This window comes from Leuciscus leuciscus (assembly GCF_965113295.1).
Source record: "Leuciscus leuciscus genome assembly, chromosome: 9".
Taxonomy (NCBI): domain Eukaryota; kingdom Metazoa; phylum Chordata; class Actinopteri; order Cypriniformes; family Leuciscidae; genus Leuciscus; species Leuciscus leuciscus.
Window position 1 is genome coordinate 3391174 of NC_138733.1, and position 14984 is coordinate 3406157.

Consider the following 14984-nt stretch of genomic DNA (forward strand, 5'->3'; position numbering starts at 1 on the left):
CATATTACGTAGCTTAGCAATGTTTCTAAGGTGGAAAAAGGCTGTTTTTGTAACATATGAAATATGATTTTCAAAAGACAGGTTGCAATCGAGTATAACACCCAGGTCTTTTACTGTAGAGGATAAAGTAACAGGACATCCTATGATGTTAAAGTTGTATTGTGAAAGGTTTTGTGGGCGGTTTTTTGAACCGATAAGTATTACCTCTGTCTTGTCTGGATTTAATAAAAGAAAATTACGCGTCATCCAATCTTTTATATCTTTAACACACTCTGTCAATTTGGAAAATTTTGCGTTTTCATCCGGCCGTGATGAAATATATATTTGAGTGTCATCAGCATAACAATGGAAACTAATTCCATGTTTCCTTATAATATTTCCAAGTGGCATCATATATATTGAAAACAACAGAGGGCCTAACACAGATCCCTGCGGCACTCCATAGTTTACTGGAGTTATGATCGATTTTTCTCCATTTAAATAGACAAAATGGTAGCGGTCAGATAGGTATGATTTGAACCAGCTTAGTGCTTGTCCTTGAACACCAGTATAATTTTGTAGTCGATCTAAGAGTAATGTATGATCTATAGTATCGAACGCAGCACTAAGATCAAGTAAAACTAGTATTGAGATACAGCCTTGGTCAGAAGCTAAAAGTAAATCATTTGTGATTTTAACGAGCGCAGTTTCAGTGCTATGATGCGGTCTGAATCCAGACTGAAACTTTTCATAGATATCATTTTGTTGCAAGAAAGAGCCCAGTTGAGCGGACACCACTTTTTCTAATATTTTAGACATAAATGAAAGATTTGAAATGGGTCTATAATTTGCTAGATTATTATGATCTAATTGTGGTTTCTTAATGAGAGGTTTTATAACTGCCAGTTTAAATGTTCTTGGAACATGACCTAAAGATAAAGACGAGTTAATAATATTGAGGAGAGGCTCTTCCACTACAGGTAACACTTCTTTCAGTAGTTTAGTTGGTATAGGATCTAATAAACATGTTGTTGTTTTAGATGAAGTGATAAGTTTATTTAACTCTTTTTGTTCTATAGTTGTAAAGCACTGTAATTGTTCTTGCGGGGTGATAATTGAAGCTGAATTACAAGGCGCAACTGAAGATTGAACGTTTACAATTGTGGTTCTGATGCTTTCTATTTTCTCAGTGAAGAAGTTCATGAAATCATTACTACTGAACTGTAACGGGATATTTTGTTTGGGTGACGTCTGTTTATTTGTTAGTCTAGCCACGGTGTTAAATAAAAACCTTGGATTGTTTTGGTTGTTTTCTATTAGTTTGCGGAGGTGCTCAGCCCTGGCCGCTTTTAGGGCCTTTTTATAACGTGACTTTCCACGCGATTCTAAAGACCTCTAAATTAGTTTGTTTCCATTTACGCTCTAAAATACGGGTTTCTCTCTTTAAAACATGCGTAGTATTGTTATACCATGGTGCTTTATTTTTCTCTCTGACCTTTTTTAATTTAATAGGTGCAACCACATCCAATGTTCTAGAGAGAATGGTGCTCATAGTGCTAGTTAGTTCTTCTAGTTCATCTGTTTGTTTGGGTTCAGGCAGCAGCTGAGACAGATTAGATAAGCAATTTGAGAAATTATCTATGGTGGATGGGAGGATTGTTCTGCCTGGTTGATAACGCGACGCCGCATGACATATTACAGCAGTACGTAATATGCAAGTTACCATATAGTGATCAGTGACTTCATCACTTTGTGGAATGATATCTATATCGGTTGGATCGGTTCCATGTGATATAATTAAATCGAGTGTATGATTAAGACGATGTGTTGGTCCGGTGACGTTTTGCTTGACCCCAAATGAATTTAATAAATCTGTAAACGCAGCTCCTAACGCATCATTTGGATTATCTACGTGTATGTTAAAATCTCCAACAATTAATGCTTTATCGACATTGACTAATAGGTCTGAGAGAAAATCTGCAAACTCTTTTACGAAATCAGCGTAAGGCCCTGGCGGTCTATATACGGTAGCCAAGGCTAGAGATAATAGGGATGTTTTTCTAACATCTAAGAGCGTAACATTTAGTACAAGTACTTCAAATGAAATAAACGTATAACCCGTTTTCTGAGTAACATTTAGAATATCTCTATAAATGGTTGCAACACCTCCGCCACGACCAATCAGACGGGGCTCATGCTTATAACAGTATCCAGGAGGAGTAGACTCATTAATACCGAAATAATCATTTGGTTTAAGCCAGGTTTCAGTAAGGCAAAGTGCATCGAAGCTATTATCTGTGACTATTTCATTTACAATAACTGCTTTAGGTGTGAGTGATCTAATGTTTAGAAGACCTAGCTTTAGAAATTGTTTTTGTTCACTAATAGCAACATTTTCTGTTTTAATAACAATTAGATTTTTCCTAGATCCTGCAGTAGATTTATTATTTGATCTCACTAAACGAGGAATAGACACGGTTTCTATGCAATGTTCTACACTAGTATTTAAATCAGTTAAATTGGTGCAGCAGAGACTATGATTTGGACTTTTGGTTACTAGTCAAAGGGTATTTAACATTTTGGAGATGTTATCTGACTCAAAGGAATCTAAGGCAGGTGAGCACTGACTAGACGCGTTCCTCCGTGAGGCGCGCAGTCCAGGCGCCCGAGTCCAGATCCATACCCAGAGTTTGCTCTTATCCCAGCTGACCTGAAGCCCCAACCGGCTGAGGTGCCGAAGCACCATGTCCCTGTGATCGCACAACACCTCGCGAGTGAGCTAGAATGAGCCAGTCGTCGAGATAGTTGAGAATGCGAACGCCTTGTTCTCTCATGGGAACAATGGTCGCCTCCGTGACTTTCGTGAAGACACGGGGCGACAGGGCCAGCCGGAAGGGTAGGACTTTGTACTGACACGCTCGACCCTCAAAAGCAAACCGTAGAAACGGTCTGTGTCGAGGAAGAATCGAGACGTGAAAGTACGCGTCCTTCAGGTCGATCGCTGCAAACCAATCCTGGGGACGGATGCATTCGAAAATGCGCTTCTGCGTGAAAAACTCGCAGGTCCAGGATTGGCTGTAACCCACCGCCTTTCTAGGGGACAATGAAGTAGGGGCTGTAAAGCCCAAACCTCATCTCGGCAGGAGGGACCGGCTCGTCCCACAAAACAGGGGTACCCACTGACCGCACACGGGTGAAGTGGACGCCCCTGAACTTGGGAGGCCGGCGTGCAAACTGAATTGCATAGCCGAACCGAATGGTGCGGATGAGCGATCGGGACGGACCCGGAAGCGCTAGCCAGGCTTCCAGATACCGTCTCAACAAACCCAGCCGAACCACCGGCGTACCCGCGGAGGGGCAGCGAGCTGGGGAGAGGGGAACGGGAAGCGCGCACTGCCATTCTGACCCTCTCGGACGGAGGAGACTGGTCTTACTGGTCTGCCAGACTCGACCGTGAGGGGAAACGAGGAGCGTTTCTGGTGCACCAGAAGAGAAACTAGATCGGGAAATAAGCAAAGGGACTCACCTCATAGAGGCACGCGAGTCTTGATCTTGACCGTGCATCTTGAGCGCCGAATGACGCGCGCTGGGTTGCCGTGACAACCCGCGCTGTCAACCGGCGCTCCACGGCACGCTGAGCGGCTCGAGCCTTTAAAAAGGGGAGACGAACAACGTGCCGACGTGGTCATGCACTCCTGAGAGAACATGAACCACCCACGAACGTAGTCTCACACACTGATTAGGCATGTGAAACAATGAACGTGGCCGTCAAATGAGGACAGGAAATGATCGCATCCAGAAACACACGAGTGAAACGTCATCCTGAAAAGGACGCGATCTTCACTCGTGTTGCTCTTTCAGGAAGAAAGTACTCTCTTTATTGTGCTGAAGCACACAGGGACCCAACGCGGCAACACAGCGGGGAAACTGCAAGCCCGCTGTGCGCACTCAACCGTTTACCAGCTGTGAAAACGTCGCAGCCGCAGCCGCAGCCGCAGCCGCAGCCGGCAGACAGGAAATCGCGCGGTCGCTGAAACACCGTCACGCCAACACACCCGAAACAGCAGACTCGTAGAGCGTAAGATAGAAACAATCTTAAAGCTCATTCACTCAGAGAGGACACAATCGGTCGGCTCCGTAGCTAAAAGCACTATGCATGCGTTGCTTCCGCCTTTTTATACCCGCGCTGGTAGGCAGGCTGCGGAATGCAAATCCTGCATGCCAATTTTCATTGGCTCGTTTTAATTCACCTGTAGGCAATTGGTCTCCCTAGTGTGATCCCAATTCGTCAGGGAACTCCCCCGACGACACGTCGGAGTTCCCAGGACGAAAGGGAACAACATTTACAAGCAAACACATTTACAAAAAATAATGCCCAAAACAGGTTCGCATATTAAAGGCTGCCTAATATTCGTTCGAATATCATTATTTTTTTAAATATTCGAATTATATTCTAATAACGAAGTTCGGAGTCAAAGCCCTAGTGTGAGTGTGCTTAATGTATTCGTAAACATTTTAAGGAACCTGTGTGTGTTAGGGCTGGGAGAAAAACATCGATTCACCTATCACAATTTTTTTTGTTTACGATTTTAAAATAGATTTTTTTATTCCAAAATCAATATTCATTCAAATTAAATTCCTTAATTTTTGTCCTTGCTTATAGACGTGTCCTAACCAGACGCGATTTGATAAGATTCCAGTGACAAATAATTTGTGTGTCCACACTAGACGCTGACACGACTGCGACATGCGTCAAAATCAATCAAAACCCATAGCCAATCAGAACAGCGTGTGGGCGGAGTCTCGCGGCAAGTGCACAGCACCAGAGAGTAATCTTGACGGCAATCGCAAGAAAATGGATAAGCAGCTACATAATCAAATCTGAATGCACTGAAAAGTGTGTGTTTGTTCTTCATGTAAACATTTTAAGGAACTCTTAATACTAATGTAAATTATGTCCAATAAAGCCTGTATTAAAGCACTTAATGACATTTTCTGATTTTCCGTGACCTAATCTAAGGTGAGAACTATTTATGGTTAAAGCATTATCTAACTTTTTACAAAAGAGCTAATTAAACAATAACACTTTGTTAATTACAGTGACAATGAATGAAGAACTCATTATTAAGTTGGCTTGGAAAAGCCAACATACTGATATTGTACTTAAGCTTATTATTATTATTCTTAGCCAAAATTTCTCCACGCTACTCCTCCGAAACTGTTCAAGCTACAACCACTAAACTCAGACTAAACCTTCAAACTGTTCTGACTCGCGTTGCCTTATCTATTTAGACTGATCTGACTTACTTTTTTCCTAAAATTGCTGAAACAAACTGGGACAAATCCCATAGACTTTCATTGTGGAATGTTCAAATTGAGCCAAGACTATTCAAACTTCAACTGCCTAAATTCAAATTTTGACAGTTGGAGAGGCTCATTCGACGCGCTATTCAAACGCACTATTCAAAATGACTGAGGCAATCCGTGCAAACTGTGAACGCCCCCATATCAGCTAGAGAAAACACATCAAGTTTAATCAGATCATTGTTTACACCGTCTCGCAGCGCTGTGAGGAATAATACTATCGTAATAATAATCATGGAAAGTGTACCTCAGAAGTGCTGGTATTTCGAGGAGCAACGGATCCTGAGCTGAGGAATACTATAGTACGTTTTTTTCATTCTTAAGTGAATCGCGTTTCTGTGTGTGATGAATGAACGGCAGAGATGCGTTGTTTACCTCAGCTCGCAAAAAGACAGTTTAAATTTGAATCGCGTTTCTGTGTGTGAATGAATGATCCGCTTTTAGCAAACTATATTGCTATACTGAGATGAGTAAAAATCGACTGAAATATGTTGAAATTAAATGTATTTGTATAAGCAACGTATTAAACTGCAAATTAACATTTATTCCCTATAATAAAAATGAAAGACCTATGTTACAGACATATGAAAGACAACATTTCGTTGACTAGTTTTGGATAGATTATACATTTTTACTGTAAAATATCTGCCACCTCAAATAAGGTTTTTGTTTGCCAATTTTTGCTCATATGTTAAATATAGTATGTTTTGTCAAAAATAAAGTCATCAAATAATATGTTATTTGTTCCAATGTAGCCTTGTCTGTATTCAAAGTAATGAATCCTTAACTTTGAAATATGTATTATAAAATGTATACTTTAGTTTTTACAAAGAAAGATTACACTTGAATTGTTGTTGTAATTGTAACCTTTTTAATAAAAAAATATATTTACAAGGTAGATGTAAACAAACTATTAAAAGCTAAATATAAGCCTTTTCTTTAAATATTTTGTATTGTGTTTTATTAGTGACAAATTTGGGGAGAGGATACATATTCCAAAACTGAAAATACAGTATGAGAATTAACTGCATAATTACTAGACATGTTTTCCTTGGATATTATACAATTTGCAAGCACAATTTGTGGAAAAATAAAACATTGAAATGCTTCCAACTGTGAACCAATTTGATAGAATATATATATATATATATATATATATATATATATATATATATATATATATATATATATATATATATATATATTGCTCTTGCATTCTTTCTTGTGGCTCAGTGACACACCTGAATGAATGGCTCATTAAGTATGCGGGCCCCATTGTCTCCTCAGGTGCGAACCACTAAATATGCATGATGGTGTTGGATCGTTGACGCCCACTCACATATTGCCTTTCCAAACAAAAAGTGTCTTACAAAATTTAAATCAATGTATTGTTTTATGTGAATGATTAGGCAGGATGACTTTCAGATCATTTTGAAGAAAAAACTCTAGGCGACAACATCCATTAGTCAAAAGTCTTGTGGACACATATTTTGTATGTGTTTTGTGACCTTATTCAGAAACTTAGTTTTTAGTGTTTTCAATAACCATGCATAAACATTATTCTCTCAAAAATACAAACATGTACATACATGTTGCTCACCTATTATGGTAGCCCTGTTTGTGCTAAATAGAGTGTAATTACACCTTTGCCATTAATATGTTTATAAGCAACTGAAAAAAGCACAAATGTCAGGGCATGTCAGAACATCTCAAGGACCCCAAAAACACCTTAGACCCCAGAGGGTTAAAACTTCTCCAAACTTTGGTACAAACTATCTTTCTTTCTGTCTTTCACTCTTTCTTTCTTTCTAACTTATCTATGTATCTATCTATACACTACTTTAAACTTCATGCTTTTAAAACTTTCTTTCTTTCTTTCTTTCTTTCTTTCTTTCTTTCTTTCTTTCTTTCTTTCTTTCTAACTTATCTTTCTTTCTTCCTAACTTATCAATCAATCAATCTATCTATCTGTCTTTTTGAATAATCATTCTTTCTTTCTTTCTTTCTCTCTCTCTCTCTCGTGCGCATGTGCGGAGTGATTGTGGGAAGCGTGCGACTGCGAGTGAATGAGTGACGGCGTTCTTGAGTGAGTGCTTCAAACTTTCTTTCTAACTTTTCTTTCCTTTGTATAATTTTGCTAGTTAGTAGTTTGTAGTAGGTTTATGTTTATTTATAGTCCAGTCGTGTGGTGATTATGGGTTCAAACTCAGACGGGTTTTCAATCTTGACTGCCCGACATGGTTGCAAATGCATACCAGATGATTCGGTGTCGGTGGAAGATTGCTTGATAGCAATCGGAAATGAAATTGGTGCACAAAATATTTTGTCTGCGTCAAGGATGAATAAGGCTATTGTTATTTTTATGAAGGAGTTAACTATGGTGGATCATTTAGTTGAGTGTGGTGTATCAGTGAGAGATAATTTCATTCCTGTACTGCCACTGTCCATCCTTTCAAAAAAGGTTATTCTTTCAAATGTCCCGCCGTTTATTCCCAACTGTCAGGTTTTCATGGACTTTTAGTTTGTTTTCTTCTGTTCTGTTTTCATTAGATCATCATCTTCATTAGTTTAGTTCATTCACCTGTTTAGCTAATCATCTTCCTCATCATTGTCATTATCATTACCGTCATCACCTGTGTTCACTCATCAGTATCACCATCACCTGTTGTCATGTCGTCATCTGTCTAATCATCTTGTGTATTTAATAGGGGTGTGACGAGATCTCGTGTTACGAGATCTCGCGAGATTAAAACGCGACGAGATTTCTCGTCAAAGGTGAAACTTTGTCTCGTGAGTTGTTGTGATGTCAGTGATGGAGCGTGAGGGTGAAATTAGTATTGAAGATGCCCCTGCCACTTTTAAATCTTTGTGTGCCGGGCCAATCACACACACACTCCGCGCACACACACACACTCACTGTCCCTCGCTCGCTCACTCACTCACTCGCGCACACACACACACACACACACACACACACACACACACGCTCACTTGCGCGCGCACGCACACTCACTGTTGCTCGCACTCTCACTCACTCGCGCTCGCACTCAACCCGTCGTGGAGGACCGTTAAAATTAAACATGATAGTCTTTCTGTCGTGACGTCCTGAAGCATCGCAGACGCGTAGGTTATCGCCCACTATGACACACTATACGAAATGAAACGATCGAATCTTGCGTCCCGACGCCCGTTGTCCGAATCTCCACGAAACGGATCGTGCCAAAATCGTACTAAAATAGTGTAATCTGAACCAGGCAGGTAATAAACATTTGACCTATCACGCAAAGAACCTATTAAAGCACTAAGACATGGGAACAGTATAGCTAACATTCACATATCACAAGTCATATCGACATCGCAATATTTAACAATGTTATCGCACATCGCAGCTTTTCCTCATATCGTGCAGCCCTGCCCAAAGGTCTCAACTGCTGCCAGAAATCGTCGACATGCTTATATTCTTGAAAAAGAACATTACCATAATCTTAGGCTGTTCTGTGTAGTTAATTTATCTCTTTTTCATGCTTGAAGAACATTTTTTTTTTCTGTTTGAACTTGTAGTTTTGAGAGAGCAGTACTTTGATTATGGATACACACTTACTGTTTGCATTTAAAGTGTTATTTCAGTTATTTATATTTATTTTATTTATACTGTTTTATTTTTTTATGTTCGATTTGTGGAAAGGAGTTAGATTTCTCATGTGAAATCGTACAGGGGAGAAGCCAGACGGTAGAGTTTATAGCAAAACATTTTGCAGTGTTTGCATGTCCTTTACTGCATAGAATTAATTAAAATAGAAGTAAAATAACATTCATTACAAGTTGATTTCAAAATGCACCTAAATTGTTTTGCCTCTACTGAGCCCTGTCGACCCCTCTGCCCATCCACAGCTAACCGTCTGTGTCGCTGTGGATTCGCCTCAGGGTTTCCAGGCCTCAGCAGCGCCCGGGCCTGGTGATCCCCTGTCCTCGCCTCTGTCCCCTGCACCTCGGACTCCACCTTGGCCCTCCGACCCTTCAGCTCCTCCTCAGCCCATAGTGCCCTCACCTCTGCCATGTCCCGTCAGGCCTCCAGCTCCACCAGGCTCACTCGTCCCTCTGTCATCTCAGTGGTCAGCCGTCACCCTGGCTCCACCTCAGGACTCTGTGCTGCCGGCTGCACCTCTGCCCTGCATCCCTTCGGCTCCACCGGGTTCCGTCTTCCCTCCTGCTCCTCCATCGTCCTCACTCACTCTGGTTCCGCCGCGGCCTTCCGGATCCCCTTCTCCGCCTTGGTCCCATGGGTCTTCGGTTCCGCCTTGGCCCTCCGGACCTGTGGTGTCGCCTCGGCTCTGGGTCCGGCCGGCTCAGTTGGGGATCCCTAAAACCCCTGCTCAGCCTTCATAGCTGTGGCCCCCTGCTCAGCATTCATCACCGTGGCCCCCTGCTCAGCCTTCATCGCTGTGGCCCCCTGCTCTGCCTGCTTCACCGTGGTCCCCTGCTCTGCCTGCACCGCCGTAGCCTTATCTTCAGCCTGCTCTGCAACGGCCGCCTTCTCAACCTGCTCCGCCGAGGCCGCTCGATGGGTGGTCTCCTTGGCTCCTCCCTCCGTCGTCTCCACCCTGGTCCTTCTCCGCCGTGAGGACGCGCCTCCCGGGAGGGGGGAGTTATGTCACGTTTTCATGGACTTTTAGTTTGTTTTCTTCTGTTCTGTTTTCATTAGATCATCATCTTCATTAGTTTAGTTCATTCACCTGTTTAGCTAATCATCTTCCTCATCATTGTCATTATCATTACCGTCATCACCTGTGTTCACTCATCAGTATCACCATCACCTGTTGTCATGTCGTCATCTGTCTAATCATCTTGTGTATTTAAGTTCCTTCTGTTCAGTATTCAGTTGTCGGTTATTTTTGAGTGTTAGTGCATGTTTAAGCACACGCTCACTGTTTCGAGTTTTGCCTTTGTAAATAAACTATAGAGTATTTTTGTATATCGTGGATCATAATCTTTCTTTCACCACCCGTCTGACGTTACACCAAGGATATGCCTGAACATATTCTTGTGCGATACGGCAAAATCGTCGGTTTAATGAAGATGATTCCTCTGGGTATAAAAACCCCCGACTTAAAACACATCATGTCTTTCAAAAGACAAATGTGACCGATCACGGAAAGTAGGGACACAAGTCGGTTCTGGGGCATTTTGAGTTATTCACAGATTCTGAAATGTAGTCTCCAAGCTTTCCACAATGTGTAACACATGGAAATCTGATAATATTTGGAGAAGTTATGGCCATTTGAAGGTAGGCACTCAAAAAAGCTCAAAGGGAAGAAAACAGCCTCTAAAGATTGTGAAGTTCTCACCTCTCTCTCCTGCTGGGAGTGACAATAGGGCTCATTTACATCTCATTTAGATAAGCCATAGCCCCTGTAAAGCTCCCCCTGTAAAGCTGTAAAGCAGGGGGGAGCAGAAAGGTCAGGAAAATGTGCCATCAAAGAAAAGAAAAAAAAAGTTTGCAAACAGGTCATATATAAATAAATGTCTCTTAGCATCTACCGATAAAACTGTATAGGCAACTCTTGTGTACACTGAATAAAAAATAAGATAAACTCTAGGCAATGTTCAAATCAAAAACAGGATGTGCTATGTGATATATATATATATATATTAGAGGTGGGCATAGATAATTTTTTTTAATCTAGATTAATCTAGATTAATTTTGAAATTAATCTAGATTAATCTAGATTAAAATGGCTCATTTGAATTCTGCCGAAGGCCAGGTGGCGCATTAGACCAGGTGCTCATCTCCTGTTTCCAAAATGCATCACAAACTGCTTGAGAAAGCTGTTCTACTCATAGACTGTAAAAGGTTACTACTGTACTGTTACCGTCCGTAGGCAACATTAGGTAGGCCTATGTTATTATCAACTACTATAGGCTATCAATTAGGGATGGGCGATATGGCCTAAAATCTATATTGTGATATACATTTTTAAAGGGTGTATGTAGTTTTGAGAACATATATTGTGCAAAACTGTAAGTATACAACATAATTTTGCAGATAAATAAAATTTAAGTACACTAGCTGCAGAGACTTAAGTAGGTCTAATGTTTATTATGGCTTGGAGCTTATGAAACCCCAAATTTAAAATTAGAATATTGTCTAACTGATGTCTTTTCAGTTAAAAAGAAACACAACAACGATTCTTAAAATCGGGCGCAGACAGAGATTATGTGCTACACCACTATATTGGGAATAATACGCGCGCACTGGTATTCAGTGATAGTTTCGTTTTGAATTTGAGGTGGTAGAACGGATTAGTCGTGTGTTAACTTACCGAACTGTTACCCCACACACTCTGTCTATATAGTTTGCTGCTGCTCGTCGGACGGCTTAAATACGAACCAAGTCCAAATAATGGATGTTGCACCGATCTTTTTCACCAGCTTTCACTTTCAGCCGTGTTTACTTAAGATGACGACGAATATGATGCGTTGCAGCCGGGTGTACCTCGCGGCCGCGGGTAGATTGCGTCATCTCCCAACCCAATTTGGAGAATAGATTAACGGCGATATTTTTTTTATCGCCTGATAAGAGTCTCGCGTTAACGCAGCACGTTAACGCCGATAACGGCCCACCACTAATATATATATATATATATATATATATATATATATATACCCAAATATAAACAAACTTTTGCTAATGATAAATAATAAGCAATAAACTATGGAAATAGGCATAGGCGTAATTTGCGGGTGGGACAGATGGGACATGTTCCCACCACTTTTTAAAACATCTCGCGACACGAATGTACCAATTCTACAAATAAATGAAACATCTCCAGTTAACTGGCAGATCGTTCATTTCATTCGTTTTTTAAATAAGATACTAGCGCTGAAATGTGTTTTTTTTTAAATCAAGTGATCAGAGTGCTCGTTGCCGCTGCGATCAGTGGCGCAGATACAGTGTTTTCTCGTGTGACTCGCACACACACCGCATTGTCTTCACTCGACGCGCGCTTCAATCCGTTGTGTTGCGGATACTCTCTATTCGTTCTGTTGAAATCACAAAACATAATGCAAACGTTTGCGTGTCCCTGCTTGATATACAACCACTGATGAACATAATCGTTTTGATGAGAGAAAAAAAACTATACGAGAAATAAAAAACCTATACGAGGGCGGATTCAAACTCAGCCCATCTGACACGGCTGGCGAGAGCTCTACCACTGGACCATTAAGAAACACGTTGATTATATAGGCGGATCTATGTATTGGCACTGACAACATGTATTAGGCTACATCTCATTAAACGACAAATTAAACCCCATGTAACCTACTATTTAAATCGATTGCTGGACATCGTAATGTTATTGTCGTCCATCTTCATTGAATTTTGAAATCAGATAGAGCCGGCCAGAGCGCTGCATAATAAGTAGCCACGCCGGCTTATTCAGTATGGAAATACACACCGACAATGACACGCCCCTACTGCGTGCTAGAATCTCCGAGAAACAAGCCGATTTCAAACTCAAAATGTACGCTTTTAAATATACCAATACTGCTATCTCAAACATGGAGAGGCTTCTTCGTGATCTCAACTAACAGATTCTGCAAAAAAACGAAAATCACCAATTTTGAAAAAAAAACGCTTCTTTCTCATTTTGCTCGAAAGTTGTGCTGCCGACTTGTGTCCCTGGTTTCCGTGACGGGTCACAAATTTTCATGATTTTGAGTGCTGAACATCAGGATTTGAATGTTTCAGTGAAGCTGACAGTGTTGAGTAAGGATTATACTATCTTCATTACTTCCGACACAATGAGATGTTTTGTATGTGGAAAGCATGGACATACTAGACAAATGTGTCTCACAAAAAAAGACACTGAACAAGTTAACCATGGCGATGAGTCAGTCTCTGTTAATGAGCAGGTAAATCATACTCCGGATGAAAACAATGAAAATAAAACTGTTCAGAACTCTGAAAAAGTTAGTGACAGCATCTATCTATCTATCTATCTATCTTCAAAACCTATCTATCTATCTATCTATCTATCTATCTATCTATCTATCTATCTATCTATCTATCTGTCTTTTTAACTAATCTTTCTTTCTTTCTTCCTAACTTATCTTTCTTTCTTTCTAATCTATCTATCTACCTACCTATCTATCTATCTATCTATCTATCTATCTATCTATCTATCTATCTATCTATCTATCTATCTATCTATCCTTTCTTTCTTTCATTCTAACTCCAACTGTAAAAATTCTAATTTTGACAGTTGGAGAAGCCCATAGACTTCATTAGCTGCCCTTCTATGTACTATTTCTAATTCATTGAGACTCATTTTCCATTCTATCTAATATTTCTAAACTTCAAACTTCATGCTTTTAAAACTTCTCCAAACTTTGGTACAAACTATCTTTCTTTCTGTCTTTCACTCTTTCTTTCTTTCTAACTTATATATCTATAGTATCTAACTATCTGTCTTTTTAAACTAATCATTCTCTTTCTTTCTTTCTTTCTTTCTTTCTTTCTTTCTTCTTAAATTATCTTTCTTTCTAACTAATCAATCTATCTATCTGTCTTTTTAATCATTCTCTTTCTTTCTTTCTTTCTTTCTTTCTTTCTTTCTTTCTTTCTTTCTTTCTTTCTTTCTTTCTTTCTTCTTAAAGCTGCCGTCGGCAAGTCTGGCAGATTGGGTCGATTAGCCAAAATTTTGAATGTTTACAACTCTCATGCCCCTCCCCACTACCAGCGAGCACCCTCCCATCGAGGTCGTGCTCGTCAGTGCGTCACTGTGTGTGTGTACCTGATTTTCTGTGAACGCGTCCGTCTCTTCAGCATCTATCAACACCATGGACTCGGAGGTAGGCTGCCCTGGCTAATCTATCCATAGATAGCAATAACCGAGGAATTGGAAGCTTGTTAGTAGATTTTCTCTCCGCCATCACGCTTCATGCAATCTCCAGGCGAACTTCAGGCGTGGCGTGTCCATGTGATATTAACATGCGCGAGTGAGGGGGGGATCTGTGGCGTGTGCACGACCTGTGATTGACAGTCAGATCTCACACCCCCCTGTGCTGATTGGACCTGATGAAGCGGGAGCGCTGGATTTTTGCAAAACAAATAACACGCTCCAGGTGGAGTTAGAAGCTCGGGTTTTTTTCTAAAACCACCTTATTTATGTTGTTCTGTCGGATTATAGTGTCAATTTCACTGAATATGATCAAAAAAATGTTGCCGCCGGCAGCTTTAACTTATCTTTCTTTCTAACTTATCTATGTATCTATCTATACAATACTTTAAACTTCAAGATTTTAAAACTTTCTTTCTTTCTTTCTCTTTCTTTCTTTCTTTCTTTCTTTCTTTCTCTCTCTTTCTTTCCTTCTTTCTTTCTTTCTTTCTTTCTTTCTTTCTTTCTTTCTTTCTTTCTTTCTTTCCTGGTTTCTTTAATCCATCCAGACTAATTTTCCATTCTATCCAATATTTCTAATTTATCTATCTCATAACAACCACCCAGAACACAATGGCAACCACCCAGAACAATTATATGATAATTTGATAGTTTTTCATGTGACGGCAACACAATATTTTATTGTTATAAAAGGGTTGAGAAAGACAAAATCAAGTAATAATGTAATACTTCAAACTACTT

The 14984-nt window shown here is 40.2% G+C and overlaps 1 protein-coding gene across 2 annotated transcripts in view; it reads right to left on the bottom strand.

Annotated features, from left to right (window-relative positions):
• Positions 1-14984, bottom strand: part of LOC309506213 (uncharacterized protein) — a 415585-nt gene that overhangs the window by 379066 nt on the left and 21535 nt on the right. The window lies entirely within an intron of this gene.